Raw genomic sequence first — 14534 nt, 5'->3', positions numbered from 1 at the left:
CTCGTACCGAAGAAGAAGTAGTGTTCTGGTGTCAAGAAGGATTTTTTTCCCATAGTTTGTGCAAAATTGGAAAGAGCTACAACTGGGTTTTCTTGCCTTCTTTTGGATCAACAGCAAGAAATAAACAGATATGGGAAAGGCTAAACCTGATGGACGCATGTCTTTTTTCAGCTTATCTAACTATGTAACTATGGTGTTCTTACAAGAGAAAAGTGTACTGATGGCTGGGCTACTGTGTCAAAATGGTCACAAAATGAAGCTCTACTTTGGCTTGAGTATTTTCTTTGTGACAGCTGTTCATTTCTTCTATTGCTAGGCCAAGGAATTGAGGTTCATCAAGTGGTACAAGGATGAATTGGGCATGAATAAGAACACAACAGCGATCGACTGGAACAACTACATGCGAGAAGTCTGCTTTAACGACTTCACTGTACCACCAAAACAGAAAATTGTATGTGAAGGATTAATTGTCAGAATTGACAAGAGCTTGTTCACTAAGCGTAAGAATAATACCGGCTGAGTGTATTCTCAGCAGTTCGTATTCGGAAGAATTTGTCGGGAGACCTGCAAGTGCTTCTTGGTTGAAGTTACCGATCACAGTGCAGCAACCTTAATGATGGCAATTTTGAAAAATATCGAAACAGAATATTGTTATTGTGTCTCTATTGTTGCATGGGTAAATTGTTTTGAATAATAAATAACTTTTTTTGAATGGCTCCGGATAACAGGAAAGTACCCAAAACGGAATAAATGAGTAAAACAACTATATTATAGAAACTCTGAAAAATGGAAAATGTTCAACTGTCCCCGACAAGCAAGTCTTCCCTTCTCTCACCAGGATGCGCCACCATAATCAGCAAAAAACAAAACACAGGAAGTAGGCAGTTATCTGTGGAGGCATATAATTAAAAATCCAAACTCCCCACGGTTATAATTTCTTTATTTATTGTATATCAGCATTTCATCAAATGACAATAAAAAGCATAAAGGATCATCTGGCATAGAAACAGAACACATGAAATATTTGACACTATCATAAGCACTTTTTTGTTTGCTTGCAAGACTATTTAAACATAAATGACATTAATTATTACAGTATCTGGGTAAAATCCAATCAAAATTTAAAAAAAAACTATATATCTTGTATAGAGATGCGGGATGAAATTACCGTATTTGCTCGATTATAAGACGAGGTTTTTTCCAGAGCAAATGCTCTGAAAAATACCCCTCGTCTTATAATCAGGGTCATCTTATAATCAGACCTCAAATAGGTCTGATTATGAGACTAAGATCCAGATCCCCCGCAGCGATGCAAGGGACCTGGATCCTCCTGGGTTATGCCCCCCAATTTACCGGTGCTTCTGAGTCCCCGGTGCTTAGTCCGGGCTGCGTGTAGAGCTCTACGCGATACAATCGCGTAGAGCTCTACACACTTCCCGGACTAAGCACTGGGGACCCAGATGCAGGGGACCTGGATCCTCCTGTGTTATGCCCCCCCCCAACTTACCGGTGCTTCTGAGTCCCCGGTGCTTAGTCCGGGCTGCGTGTAGAGCTCTATGCGATACAATCGCGTAGAGCTCTACATGATACAATCGCGTAGAGCTCTACACGCTTCCCGGACTAAGCACTGGGGACTCAGAAGCACCGGTAAGTTGGAGGGGGGGGGGCATTGCAGGGGATATAGCATAGCTGTCATCTATTGCATTTTATTTACAGTTCATGTAAAGAAAAAATGTTTTTGTATTCCCTATAGTTATTTTTTCCGTTAAAACCTAAATAATGTATTTATGTCATATGTAATTTTTTGTGTTCTTTTTTATAAAAGAAAATAAAGACTAATTTAAAAAAAAAACAACTAAATAAGTGATTTGGTTATACTGACCACGGGGTCACTGATGCAAAACTTGTTTCAGGAACTCCCAACTTCACCAAGCAACATGCCCCAAAGCCCCACTTTGCCTCCCAAACAACATGTTAGTGCCCCCTTTCCCCAAAGCAGCTTATCAGTGCCATCCTATCACCAAAACAGCCTGCCTGTGCCATATTTGCCCTACGCTTGTCTTTGTGTCCGCTTAGCCTCCAAACAGGTGCTCTGTGCCATCATTGTTCCCAATCAGATGTCTGTACCTTGTCCCTGCCCTCCTACATACACTCTGGCACACATACTATATGTAAACACACTTACACACATTTGCACAGGCTAACGCAGATACGCATGCTTACACGTACACATACTCATTCTAACACACACTCCCTCTCACACCACTTTTATATACTGTACACATTCATGCCCACACACACTTACACATTTATACTTGTACATAAAATGTTTTCACATACACATCCGTGGTAACACGCACTTATACATAAATATTCATGCTCACATACATACAAACATAAATACCTAAGTGAAAAATAGGGGACTATCCTCTGAAATTTGAGACATCTGGTCAACCTAGATATGGTTCTCATGTAAATGTGTATTTATGTGCTGGTACATCTACACAAACAATAGATACATGAGGTTATAAAGAGCAATTACGGTGGCTTAGTTTAAGAACAGTCTCACAGTCGTTGACAATGGAATGTTTCAGTCAGCAGGAGCATTTGATCAGTATGACTATTTTCAAAATGCTCCTATTACAGATAACCCTCATATTGTTTTATAATCTGACATATATATCCAGTAATTAGATGGGAGCAATTGCTCACTAACACTTTAGATACTCTAGGCAAACTTTTCAAGTGATTAAGGTTAGAAAAAATACTGTCTAATAATTAAACCAGGCTTGTGTGTAGCTGCCCTTCTATACTTAAGCCACAACAGACCTCCAAAGTTGCCTTCTCAACGTGTGAAAAATGAAAATGTCAAATAAAGGTCCAATGAGTTTCAAGGGCAGTGATTTTCAATTTCAATCCCAAAGGCAATCTCGCCAGTTCATATTTTTCAAGCAGTTGAGTTAACTGTTTTGTTTTTTTTCACTGATTCACTTATACTAATTAAAGAGCAACCCAGACATTTCTGGAAATATGTTGAAACATTGGAATTTTATGGAGTATGGAGGAAAAGACCACTCTTCTAGGAGAAAATGAAATGACACTATGATACATATGTTAGAATCCACAATACTATATATATAAAATACACATGCACACTTTTTTAAGGGGTTGTATATGAAATACACACAAGGACACTTTGAGGGCTTTGTAATGGATATGTAAATCACATCTTGGAGATGTGTACAGTGACATTGTCCATCTGCATGCATTATGAGACACATTTAATAGATATTAATGACATACAACATTCTTTAAGAGAATACTCATATAATCAGATGGGACACCAACAGAAAAAAAAATTGGGTAAAAAGTTGTAACATCCAGTCCCCACAGGTATGCTGCTGCACTTACAGGTTCTGTGCATGTCACTCTTAAAGTGACATACACAATATTGTCCTCCAAGCCTCATTTTCACCCCAGATGCAGGGATTGGAATTGGAGGGCTATTTTGGATCCTGCTTATTTTGTTACACCAGTTTGACCTTTGGCTGTTCGTGACCATCCAGATATCTCCAGTCCTTGACCTCAGCTTCCACCTAACCACAAGTTTATCCCGAACCTGGCTTGTGACCCAACTTATTCAATTATCTCAAGTCCTAGACTTTTGTTTCTACCTAACCACAAGTTAATATACCTCTTGCCACTGGTTTCCAGACTTTCGCTCCTCTCCAGTCTTCAGATGTTTATCTGTAATCCGATTTGGAACCTGTAGACGTGATCTGGGGTGATTCCACAGAATTCTACCCTGCTGTCAACAAGACACTCTATGTTAAAGCCATACAGACAGCGAAGATCATTCACTTTTTGTTCTACTTCCATTGTAATTTTCAGCTATTGATGTGTATTAACCATAAGCATACCCAAGAACTCTCCGAGTTTGGTCTGGAGTTCTCCAGGTCAACACCCGAATCCTCGGGGTCACGGAAGCGGGTTCTTAACACGCTCCACTCCCCGCCCATTTCCACTTTACATAAAGGTGTTTCCCCCTATGTCAGCATGACCGCCCACTGACATCAGTGGGCAGTCCTTGCCATGGGCCGCAAGGGTAGGCTCCGAGTGGCCGGAGCCCAGATTTTCCCAGGTATGACCATAAGGCCTCTGGCCTAGATTGACCAGACATCCCCAGTTTCTGGGAACAGTCTTCAAATTGTCCTCAGACAAATGATGTCCCCGGATGCAGGGCCGGATTAACGTTCACTTCCGCAACCCCTGCTGCTTCCTATGCAGTGTGTGCGAGCAGAGTCTCTTGTACCGCCCAGGGGAAGTAGGAACCCAGCAGAGTCACATCAATTTACGTCACTTCACATGACCCTGCTCCATTCCTGCTTCCCCTGGGTGGCACAAGAGAAGTGTCGGTGTGGAAGAGCCTGCCCTGCTGTGTGTGTCTGGGTGTTGGCGTGGCAGAGCCTGTCCTGCTATGTGTATGTTTGGGTGTCGGTGTGGCAGAGCCTGTCCTGGTGTGTGTGTTTGGGTGTCATGGTGGCAGAGCCTGTCCTGGTGTGTGTTTGGGTGTTCATGTGGCAGAACGTCTCTTGGTATGTGTGTGTTTGGGTGTCGGTGTGGCAGAGCCTGTCATGGTGTGTGTGTTTGGGCGTCGATGTAGCAGAGCCTGCCCTGGTGTGTGTATTTGATCATCTGTTTCCTGGTACTTACTGTAGAAATAAATAGAACTATTAAATTTTTACTTTTCCAGAGATAAAACACCCTCCTGAATTTAAGTAAAGGTATTGTTTTATTTACTCTATTTCAATCTGCATATTTCATTTAAAAGGTTTAGTGGCACTATTTTTTTATTTTTTATTATCCTTTATTTATATAGCGCCAACAGTTTACGCAGCGCTTAATACAATACATAAATTCAAGGGATATGACAAGACAAGAATTGACAGACTAAGACAAACCGATACATTTGGTGGAGAGAGCCCTGCTCGCAAGCTCGCAGGCACTAAATTGTGACTTGAGGTGTCCCATGTATGATGACTTATTTCACATAAGATTCTATCCTATATTATCTGACTAACACTGATGTCATCTTTATTCAGTACACATTGAAGCTGAGAAGATTCTCTTTTATTTATTTCTATAAAAAGACCCACCAAAATCCTCAGCACCAGGCCCACGATGCTCTTAATCTGGCCCTGCTCAAAAGTATTTTTTTATATCATGGACAAAATGTGAAAAATAACATATATATCATACAATCACTTCATAAACACATACCAAATACACTGCATGTATATAGTTTGAAGAAAGTATGCCTATAAAATAGGGGTTTTTTTACCATTTGCCAATTTAAAAAAATTTCCTCAGATTTCAATTCAAAAATCTGGTCACCTTACTCTGGCCTGTGGCCCCTATGGTATGTAGAACTGGGTACTAACTAAGTAACTTATTACCCACAATGCTGGGTAACTTCTGGCTACCAGTGCCCTGCATCCTTATTCTTTCCAGTATTAAACAATAGCTATCAACCGAGCACAGAGTCACCTACAAAAGTGTGCATGTTTAGCTTTAGAATTCTATACAATATCCAGGCAAATTTGTTTATGTCAAGAACATTTTATTAGTTTGAGCACTGCAGATTTATTTAAATTTTACAACAGGTATACATGCAAAGTGTTATCCCTTTAGTTTTATTTTTTTGTTGTTATACATCCGTATGTCTTCGTGGCATTTAGTAATCAGCTTTACTACATAGGCATGATTTTTGAAAAATGTCAGTAAATGAGGCTGCATCTGCCTGCTTTGGTGTTTTTGAAAAAAGACAAAACATTGCAGCAACGTAGAGTTTACCATTTTCTAATTATATATCAGTATTATTTAATACTGTTCAATAATGAACTATTAAATACATAAGATTTAATTTAATAGGTCTCTGCAGGACACATTAGCGGTCTTTATTGCTGTGCATTTAAACCCAGACACTGTATATTTAGACTATTGTACAATCAAATACAACTTCTGATTCCAATGGCTGTATTTGTACTTACCTTATGTTAACTAATGGATGATCTTCTTCTGCCACATGGTGGTGTCTGTTGTACAGTAATTTCATACAGAGCTTGTCTGTGCCATCACAGTGCATATTCCAGAAATGCACACTTGGTAGACATTTGAATGCATTGAATAATTCACAAAATAAACATTGATAGACGTAATATTATTTACCAGCAACGGCTTGCTCTGTGGATAGGTCTAGTTAGAGATGCGCACTTCTGTAAAATGACAAATTAGCTGCTGCTAAGGCAAATAAAATCATGGGGTGCATCAAAAGGGGCATAGATGCCCACGACAAGGAAATAATTCTACCACTGTACAAGTCACTAGTCAGACCACACATGGAATACTGTGTACAGTACTGGGCACCAGTGTACAAGAAAGATATAGTGGAGCTGGAGAGGGTTCAAAGACGGGCAACCAGAGTAATAAGGGGAATGGGAGGACTACAGTACCCAGAAAGATTATCAGAATTAGGGTTATTTCGTTTGGAAAAAAGACGGCTTAGGGGGGATTTAATAACTATGTATAAATATATAAGGGGACAGTACAGAGATCACTCCCAGGACCTATTTATACCCAGGACTGTATCTATAACAAGGGGACATCCTCTACGGTTGGAGGAAAGAAGGTTTCTACACCAGCACAGACGGGTGTTCTTTACAGTAAGAGCGGTGAGATTATGGAACTCTCTGCCAGAGGAAGTGGTTATGGCAAACTCAATAAAAGAGTTCAAAAGGAGCCTGGACGTGTTTCTTGAAAGCAATAATATTACAAGTTATGTATATTAGATTAATAGGGACAGAACGTTGACCCCTGGTATGGGGCAATTGGCATCTGCTTCATAAAGGTTTTTTTGCCTTCCTCTGGAACAACACAGTAGGGACACAATATGTATATAGGTTGAACTTGATGGACTTTGGTCTTTTTTCAACCTTATGAACTATGTTACTAAGATCTATAGCATAATGGTTTGGAAGATATTGTTCAAGAATTAGAAGATATAGTGAATAAAGTTCTGAGCTCAGCTGTTTAAATATTTGTGGTTGTGATTATGTATTGCTTAGTTTGCTACTATGTCACAGTACCCCAATTTCTATGGCACCAAGCCAGCAGTACTACTGTACATTACATTTAAGATTGTCGATTGAGAGAGAGATTTTGTTGTTTGTTAGTAGGATTTTGATAATTTTTTTGATATCAGCAAGTAAAAGGTACAATAATTAAACAGTGCAGCTCATGTGTTCAACTTGCATATATATAGGAGTCAAGACAATAAGCTACAGCACATGCGAAGGAAGCGTACATAAGCACATTTTCTGGTAAGCAAAAGCAGGCATGACGAGGAGGAAACAAGATAGATTTCTCATGTTCGAATTCCAATAAAAATAGAATGCATGTGCGTTGCTTTGAGTGCAGCAAAATGGACTCCTATATGTATTTTACTCAAATTGGAGATTAAAATTCAGAACAAGGGCACAACAATAGCCACTACTGATTATATTTTCCTTTAGCAAAATAACCTGGGAACTGTTTTAAAGATCTGAATACTCTGTAGAAAATACATCCAAAATATGGAAAATTAGGTCACAAACACAAATAAAATTGCTATTGGTCTGTTTTGTTGACAGGTAATTATGAACTACAGCATATCAGCTAAACAACATGGATGTATAAAATGCATCTCTATAAAAAAAATGTTTCCCATGCAGCAAAATATTTGCATTGTTTATAAAAAATCTTAATGTTTCTCATGCAGCAAAATGCATTATTATGAAAAAAATCTTAATGTTCCCCATGCAGTAAAATATTTGCATTGTTATAAAAATAATAATATACAGACATTATTTTACTTAATTTAATTGAAAAGATATACATAATAATATTAGATGTAATTATATCCATTGTGCTGGAATAACATGAAAAAAATAAATATAAATGAATAAAGCAACCGAACTTAGTTTCATGTGCTTTTGATGTGCTGGTGGGATGCTTATAGGATGATAGTTACAGCTAATGGCTGTTTCTTAGGAGATTTAGCTGCTCTGTCTAGAAAGTGAAACTGATTCTCTTATGCTTCTAATGTCTGAGCCAATCGATCGTTCCTAATGGAGTCTCTTTAAAGAAGGAGCGAGGTGCCACAGCCTACATAAAGTGATCTACGGCTCTATTGTCCTGGCTTCTTGTCCTTAGATGAGGGATCGGGCTTAGTTAGTAACAGAGATCAAAAGGACAAAGGCTGTAAATAAATTCTTAAAGTGCTGACCTTTCCTCATGTGCTCATTATATTAATGTGCTGCAGATAAGGGAAAGAGTGATATTGTGCTGTCTCAATGTGATGCTGAAAGAGAAGACAGACAGGGAGAGCATTCTTATTTGTGAAGTACAAGTGAAAGCTTTGGATTCAAGAAGAGATTGTATTATTCTTTACAGCTAAGATCACCATCTGAAAATTATTTGCTGGTGGATACGTGTAAAATGGTCAATGACAGTAATGCTGCATGATAGATGTGAAAACACGCATCACGTCTTAAGTATTTGCTTCATTGTCAGAGGATGCAGTGATTAGAAGCATTAAAAGTATCAAGGGAGTTGCACTTCCACAAGAGCTGGAGAGCAGCCTTTTGCATGATGCGTGTATACATGTAACACAGGGATCTTAACCCTTGTCAGTCTGTGCTGGTAAGAATATGGCTGTTTTTAAGAGGATGTTATTCGGCATATCTAGCTAATACAGCGACTTGGGGACCAGAACACCATTGTGATGCAAAAATTACCTCTTTTGAAAGCACAGTATAATAAATTTGCATTATATACGGTGCTACTGATAAAAAGCTGAAAGCTCTGCCACCAGAAAACTGCCTTACGAGAGGAGCATGCACCCAAAATAACAAAATGAATATAATCGAAAAGCGCCACATTTGGAAAACTATGCTAATCGTCGTAAAATACTGTACTACTGTATCAGAACCTCTTTTGATATAGTGATTATGGTTGACTACTGGAGACTAGCATCTACTTAGAAAATCTCATTTTCCAAATTACAACTGAAACATCAGCAATTGAGAAGGAATAAATAAATCACAAAAGATAACTACAAGAAAACTAATGCGAGAAGGTAGTTAAAATGTATGCACATTGTCTACGCATAATGATACTACCCAGACACAATCTTAGTACAATATTTTATGTTAATCATGACACATTTCAGTAAGATGCACACCCTTCATTCACCAAAGCAAAGTCACAGCACACAGTGAGTACACACAGTGAGTACACACAGTGAGTACACACAGTGAGTACACTGCTGCACTATTAAAACTGTTAGTCTAGAATAGACGTGTCCTGTACTCTACCTTCTCTACACATATAAAAAAATATATATGGACACTGTCTTTATGAAAAGAAGTGCTTTAAGAGGTCTGTTTACCAATTTGCAACTTCTAGTTCTGGTAACCCAGAATAATTCAGCTTAAACTTAACTGACCACATCAAGATATTGCACAAGAATCTCCTGGATGACTCTATATACCACATACTTACATTGTTAACTATCCAATAAGAACAGCCAGCTCAGCCCAACCTATTCCAGACAATTAATTGTGGTAACACAAAAATTTGTGACTTCCCCTTAAATATTTCTCCAGAATTACTTAACATCAGTAGGATTTCTCATAAAGAATAAAGTCACGAAGCCATGTCATAATAGTAGCCAATGGGGACAGTAAAAAGTGCTTTGATATTTTGTTTCCTCTTAGTGACGCCCAATACTTTGAAAGAGCATCACCAAACACTTTTAATACTCATCTATGACCATGGTAAAACAAAATGTTTGTCTTACTTGGGTGTATCTGGGGATATATAGCTAAAATGATCTGACAGCACACATTGGAGCCTTTTTTTAAGACACAATGTTTTTTACATGTTGCAGACAAGCACATGTAAAGCATTTAACTGCAGGATGTGGGATGTATAAGCGCTTAGAAATGTTGTGTAGCACTTTACTGCACATGTGCAGCTGGGTGACATGAAACAACAATCGGCGTGCTCACCCTAGTTCTAATTGACGACCACAGTTACTCCTGTACGTTTATTTAAGATTGGTGACTCTAAAAACTTGAATCTTCTTTTCATTCCCTATGTTCCAATAATTTAAATCTAAACATAGTTTAATATATTAAACATGTAGTTAATTCATTTGCTAACATATAGTAGATTCGTGATCTAAAGTAAAATACTTATCATTTTAGATATCACAGTTTACAATGTACATGTTTTATGACATGTTACTACGACATCATTTAACTGTAGCATTGGAAACATTATATAAATGTAGACACGGCCATATGGTGCAACACAATATATTCTTTCATATACCTTCAAGAAAATGAAGCCATGCTTTAATCCTAATCAGTGGTGTAAAAAAAAATACAAAAAATTATGTGATGTTCCTATGTCACTCATGCTAAACGTTGACAAGAATTTAATTCACTGGAAAAGTGGGTATTGACAGATATGTATACATTTAAATGAACCTTGTCTTGTGACAATGTCTCATTCTGTCTTTGTTCCACAAAAGGGCATACATTCTAATTGATCCCAAATGATGCATGTTTAATGACTGAAAAACAGCTGACCTCTTAGAGATGTGAAAATACCAGCCATAGTTATTTATCGCAAATGATCCATAGACTAAACACATTTAAAACAATGTCATGTCATAGTACAAGATAATACAATGAACCTTTAATTCCTCATACATGACTAGCTTTCATAGTAAGGTTATATTACTATGATACATTATTTATTTATACTGTTTTACATACGTAGATACATATACGGAATATCTAAAATTATTTTAACGTGCTGATCTAAAGTGTATGGAATAGTTTTTATTGACTATACTTCGAGTTGTAGGTCTTTTTATGTTCTGCACTCAAGGGGTACAGTACCCACACGTGCCCTGAGCAATGTCGTTTTGGCAAACTATAATATCTTAGCATGAAAATGTTTAACATAAGTTACACCTGCACTGTCTGTATAGAACCACTTCAGAGGTAGATGTGTGCAGGTTAGGTCACATTTGGGATTATACACTCATTTTTGAGATACAGATTAACAAATAAGGCAAAAAAAGGAGGCAGAATAATGATTAGACGGTAGAACATAGAGAGTGCAAAAACTAAAGGGGAAAAGGAAAAAAGTTTACCAGAATCAAAAATGTTTTGCAGAAATACACAAACATACTGTGAGTGTTGAATATACCGCAATTGTGTGTACTTCTATAAGCCACTCTCCTGAGGAAACCTTGCCCCAATGTCCTTGAATTTCAAAAATGAAATATAGTCACCCAATGTATAACTTGAATGACATGAAATATGTACATCATGTACAGTATCACAGACATTTCAGTTTGTAACAACATACTTAGCTATCATACTGTTTAATAGTTTAAAGCATGGAAGATAAATAGTTAAATCATATTTGGTTTTTACATACATATTGACATGAAAATCACACGTTGACTAATCTGTTATTTATTTCATATAAAATGTCATCTATGGATGTTTTTATATGTATCTGTCTAGGCCTCTAAAACAACTCACTGTTTCATAAATAAGCATTATAGGCTAATATAAAATATGTATTTCTTACCTTTGGAATATGACACTTTGATGGATAGACCTAATGGCCTTTTAAATCTGTATTACATTTCTTACCTTCTAGTTAATAATCATATTATGCAGCCTATCTAAGGGGGATGAGGTAAACAAGGTTAACTTTGAATGTCTCAGGCAAGCACCAAAATGGTAGTAGAAATTATAGACATTCAATAACCCTGGGTGAGGCAGTCAAATGTTGATTATGTAGTGAATCATGTAGTATCAGTGTAGATTGAGTGGATTACATTCTGGACAGCTTTGTAGAAAGAAACCAGTAGTCCTTCAGTCGGGCGTACCTAGAGTATTTGGCACCTGGGGCGGATCCTGTATGTGGCACCCCCCCCACTTTAAAACTGCATAGCTTCTACTGTTATATACCGGCGCAGACACTGAAGGTGGTACAGCATAACGCTTACTGTTATCATTATATACTGAGGCAGACATTGACGGTGGTACAGCATAACACTTATCACTATATACTGAGGCAGAAATTGACGGTGGTACAGCATAACACCTATCACTATATACTGAGGCAGACATTGACGGTTGTACAGCATAACACCTACCACTATATACTGAGGCAGACAATGACGGTGGTACAACATAACACCTATCACTATATACTGAGGCACACATTGACGGTGGTACAGCGTAATCCCTATCACTATACATTGAGCCAGACATTGACAATAGTGCAGCATAACTCCTATCACTATATACTAAGCCAAACATTGATGTGGTGTAGGCCTACCACTTCATTAGTAGTAGGGATGCACCGAAACGAATTCTGGACTGAAACCGAAAATGCAGCATTTACCCCCCACACCATAAAAAAAATTCTAACACTTTTATTTCAAGTAAGTAACACACCAAAATAGGACAAAACAATTAAATAACAATATTAATATATATATATATATATGATTGTTAACAGCAATCACATTTCTATCATGCCCAGGCATACCCAGATTCCAGGATGTACTCGCAGACCTGGCATGATAGGAGTATGATTGCCCTATCTACCCCTTCTCACTCCCTTTTGTTCTACCTACCCCTTCTCACTCCCTTCTCCCTATCTACCCCCTATCCCCCCGTCTCACTCCCTTCTCCCTATCTACCCCCTCCTAACTATCTACCCTCTCCCACTTTGAAGTTCACTTACCTTTCAGGAGTCCTGCGGTGGGGGTGCAAGGCCTCTGTCTCCCAGCTCTGCCACTGTATGGAACAGTATAGAGTGATGGGAGTTATGATGTACTAGAGCATAATTATATAATGAAAAATACATTGGAAATGGTACAGCATAACACCCATCACTCTCACACACTTACCAATCCGCACATATACCAATCCACACACATACCAATCCACACACACACCAATCCACACACATACCAGTCCAAACATACACCAATCCACATATATACCAATCCACACACACACCAATCCACACACACACACCAATCCACACATATACCAATCCACACATATACCAATCCACACATATACCAATCCACACATACCAATCCACACATACCAATCCACACATATACCAATCCACACACATACCAATCCACACATATACCAATCCAGACATATACCAATCCAGACATACCAATCCACATATATACCAATCCACACATATACCAATCCACACACACACCAATCCACACACACACCAATCCACACATATACCAATCCAGACATATACCAATCCAGACATATACCAATCCACATATATACCAATCCACACATATACCAATCCACACATATACCAATCCACACATATACCAATCCACACATATCAATCCACACATATACTAATCCACACACATACACCAATCCACACATACCAATCCACACATACCAATCCACACATACCAATCCACACACATACCAATCAACTCTCACTCACTGAATGCTTTCCTACCTTTCCTCTTTTCTCCTTACAGCTTCTTTTCCTCCTCTTCGCTCCTCTTCTTCAGTTCTTCTGTCTTCTTCCGGGTCAGAGGGCACGGACAGCAGTGGGCGCGGGTTCAGTGTTGTGCGCCGGGATCTGACAACAAATCCCGGCGCACAGCAGCTGTTGAACCCTTCTTAAAATCACTCAAGGGAGCCGGAGGTCTGCTAAAGACCTCCGATACCGCTCCCTTGCGAGCCTGCTCCTCCAGCGGCGGACATTGCTGTCCGTCTCTGGAGGGGTGCCGGCAAGTTGGCACCCCCCTGATGAGCGGCACCCGGTGCGGACCGCCCCCCCCCGCCCCCCGCTAGGTACACTACTGCCTTCAGTAAGTATTTATTAGATGTTTGATATTTGTTTTAACATAATATCTAAATGTCTCTGTGACCAAAGATCAGTTAAAATTACAGCTTTAAATATGCTTATTTTAAAATAGTATACATAAAGCACTTAACAAGGTAGATGGTAGTAAAATGATGGAGCTTGGGTGTTGTAGGCTCTTCTTGAAATGATGGAGAAGAAAGAGTAGTTATGTCACATGATTTTAACACATGTTCCCGGCATGTTTCACTAATGCCTAAAATAAATATATATTTAGACAGGGTCAGCCCAAGATATTGTACTGCCTCCCATAAAACTATGCCCACTAAACCATGCCCAGACACAGTCAAATCCACACAGATATACACACACAAACCCAGACAAACACGCTAACATACCCAGACACCCAGATATATACAAGTAGACAAACACACCAGAGATACACACACATCTACCTGGAGACGCACAAAACCAGACAGATACATACACAAATAACCAGACACACATGCTAAGATACACAGAGACACACATACCCA

The sequence above is a fragment of the Sceloporus occidentalis genome, unplaced genomic scaffold (assembly GCF_023333645.1).
Source record: "Sceloporus occidentalis isolate IW3139 unplaced genomic scaffold, rSceOcc1.0.p SCAF_38, whole genome shotgun sequence".
NCBI lineage: Eukaryota > Metazoa > Chordata > Lepidosauria > Squamata > Phrynosomatidae > Sceloporus > Sceloporus occidentalis.
This window is presented reverse-complemented; position numbering follows the sequence as displayed.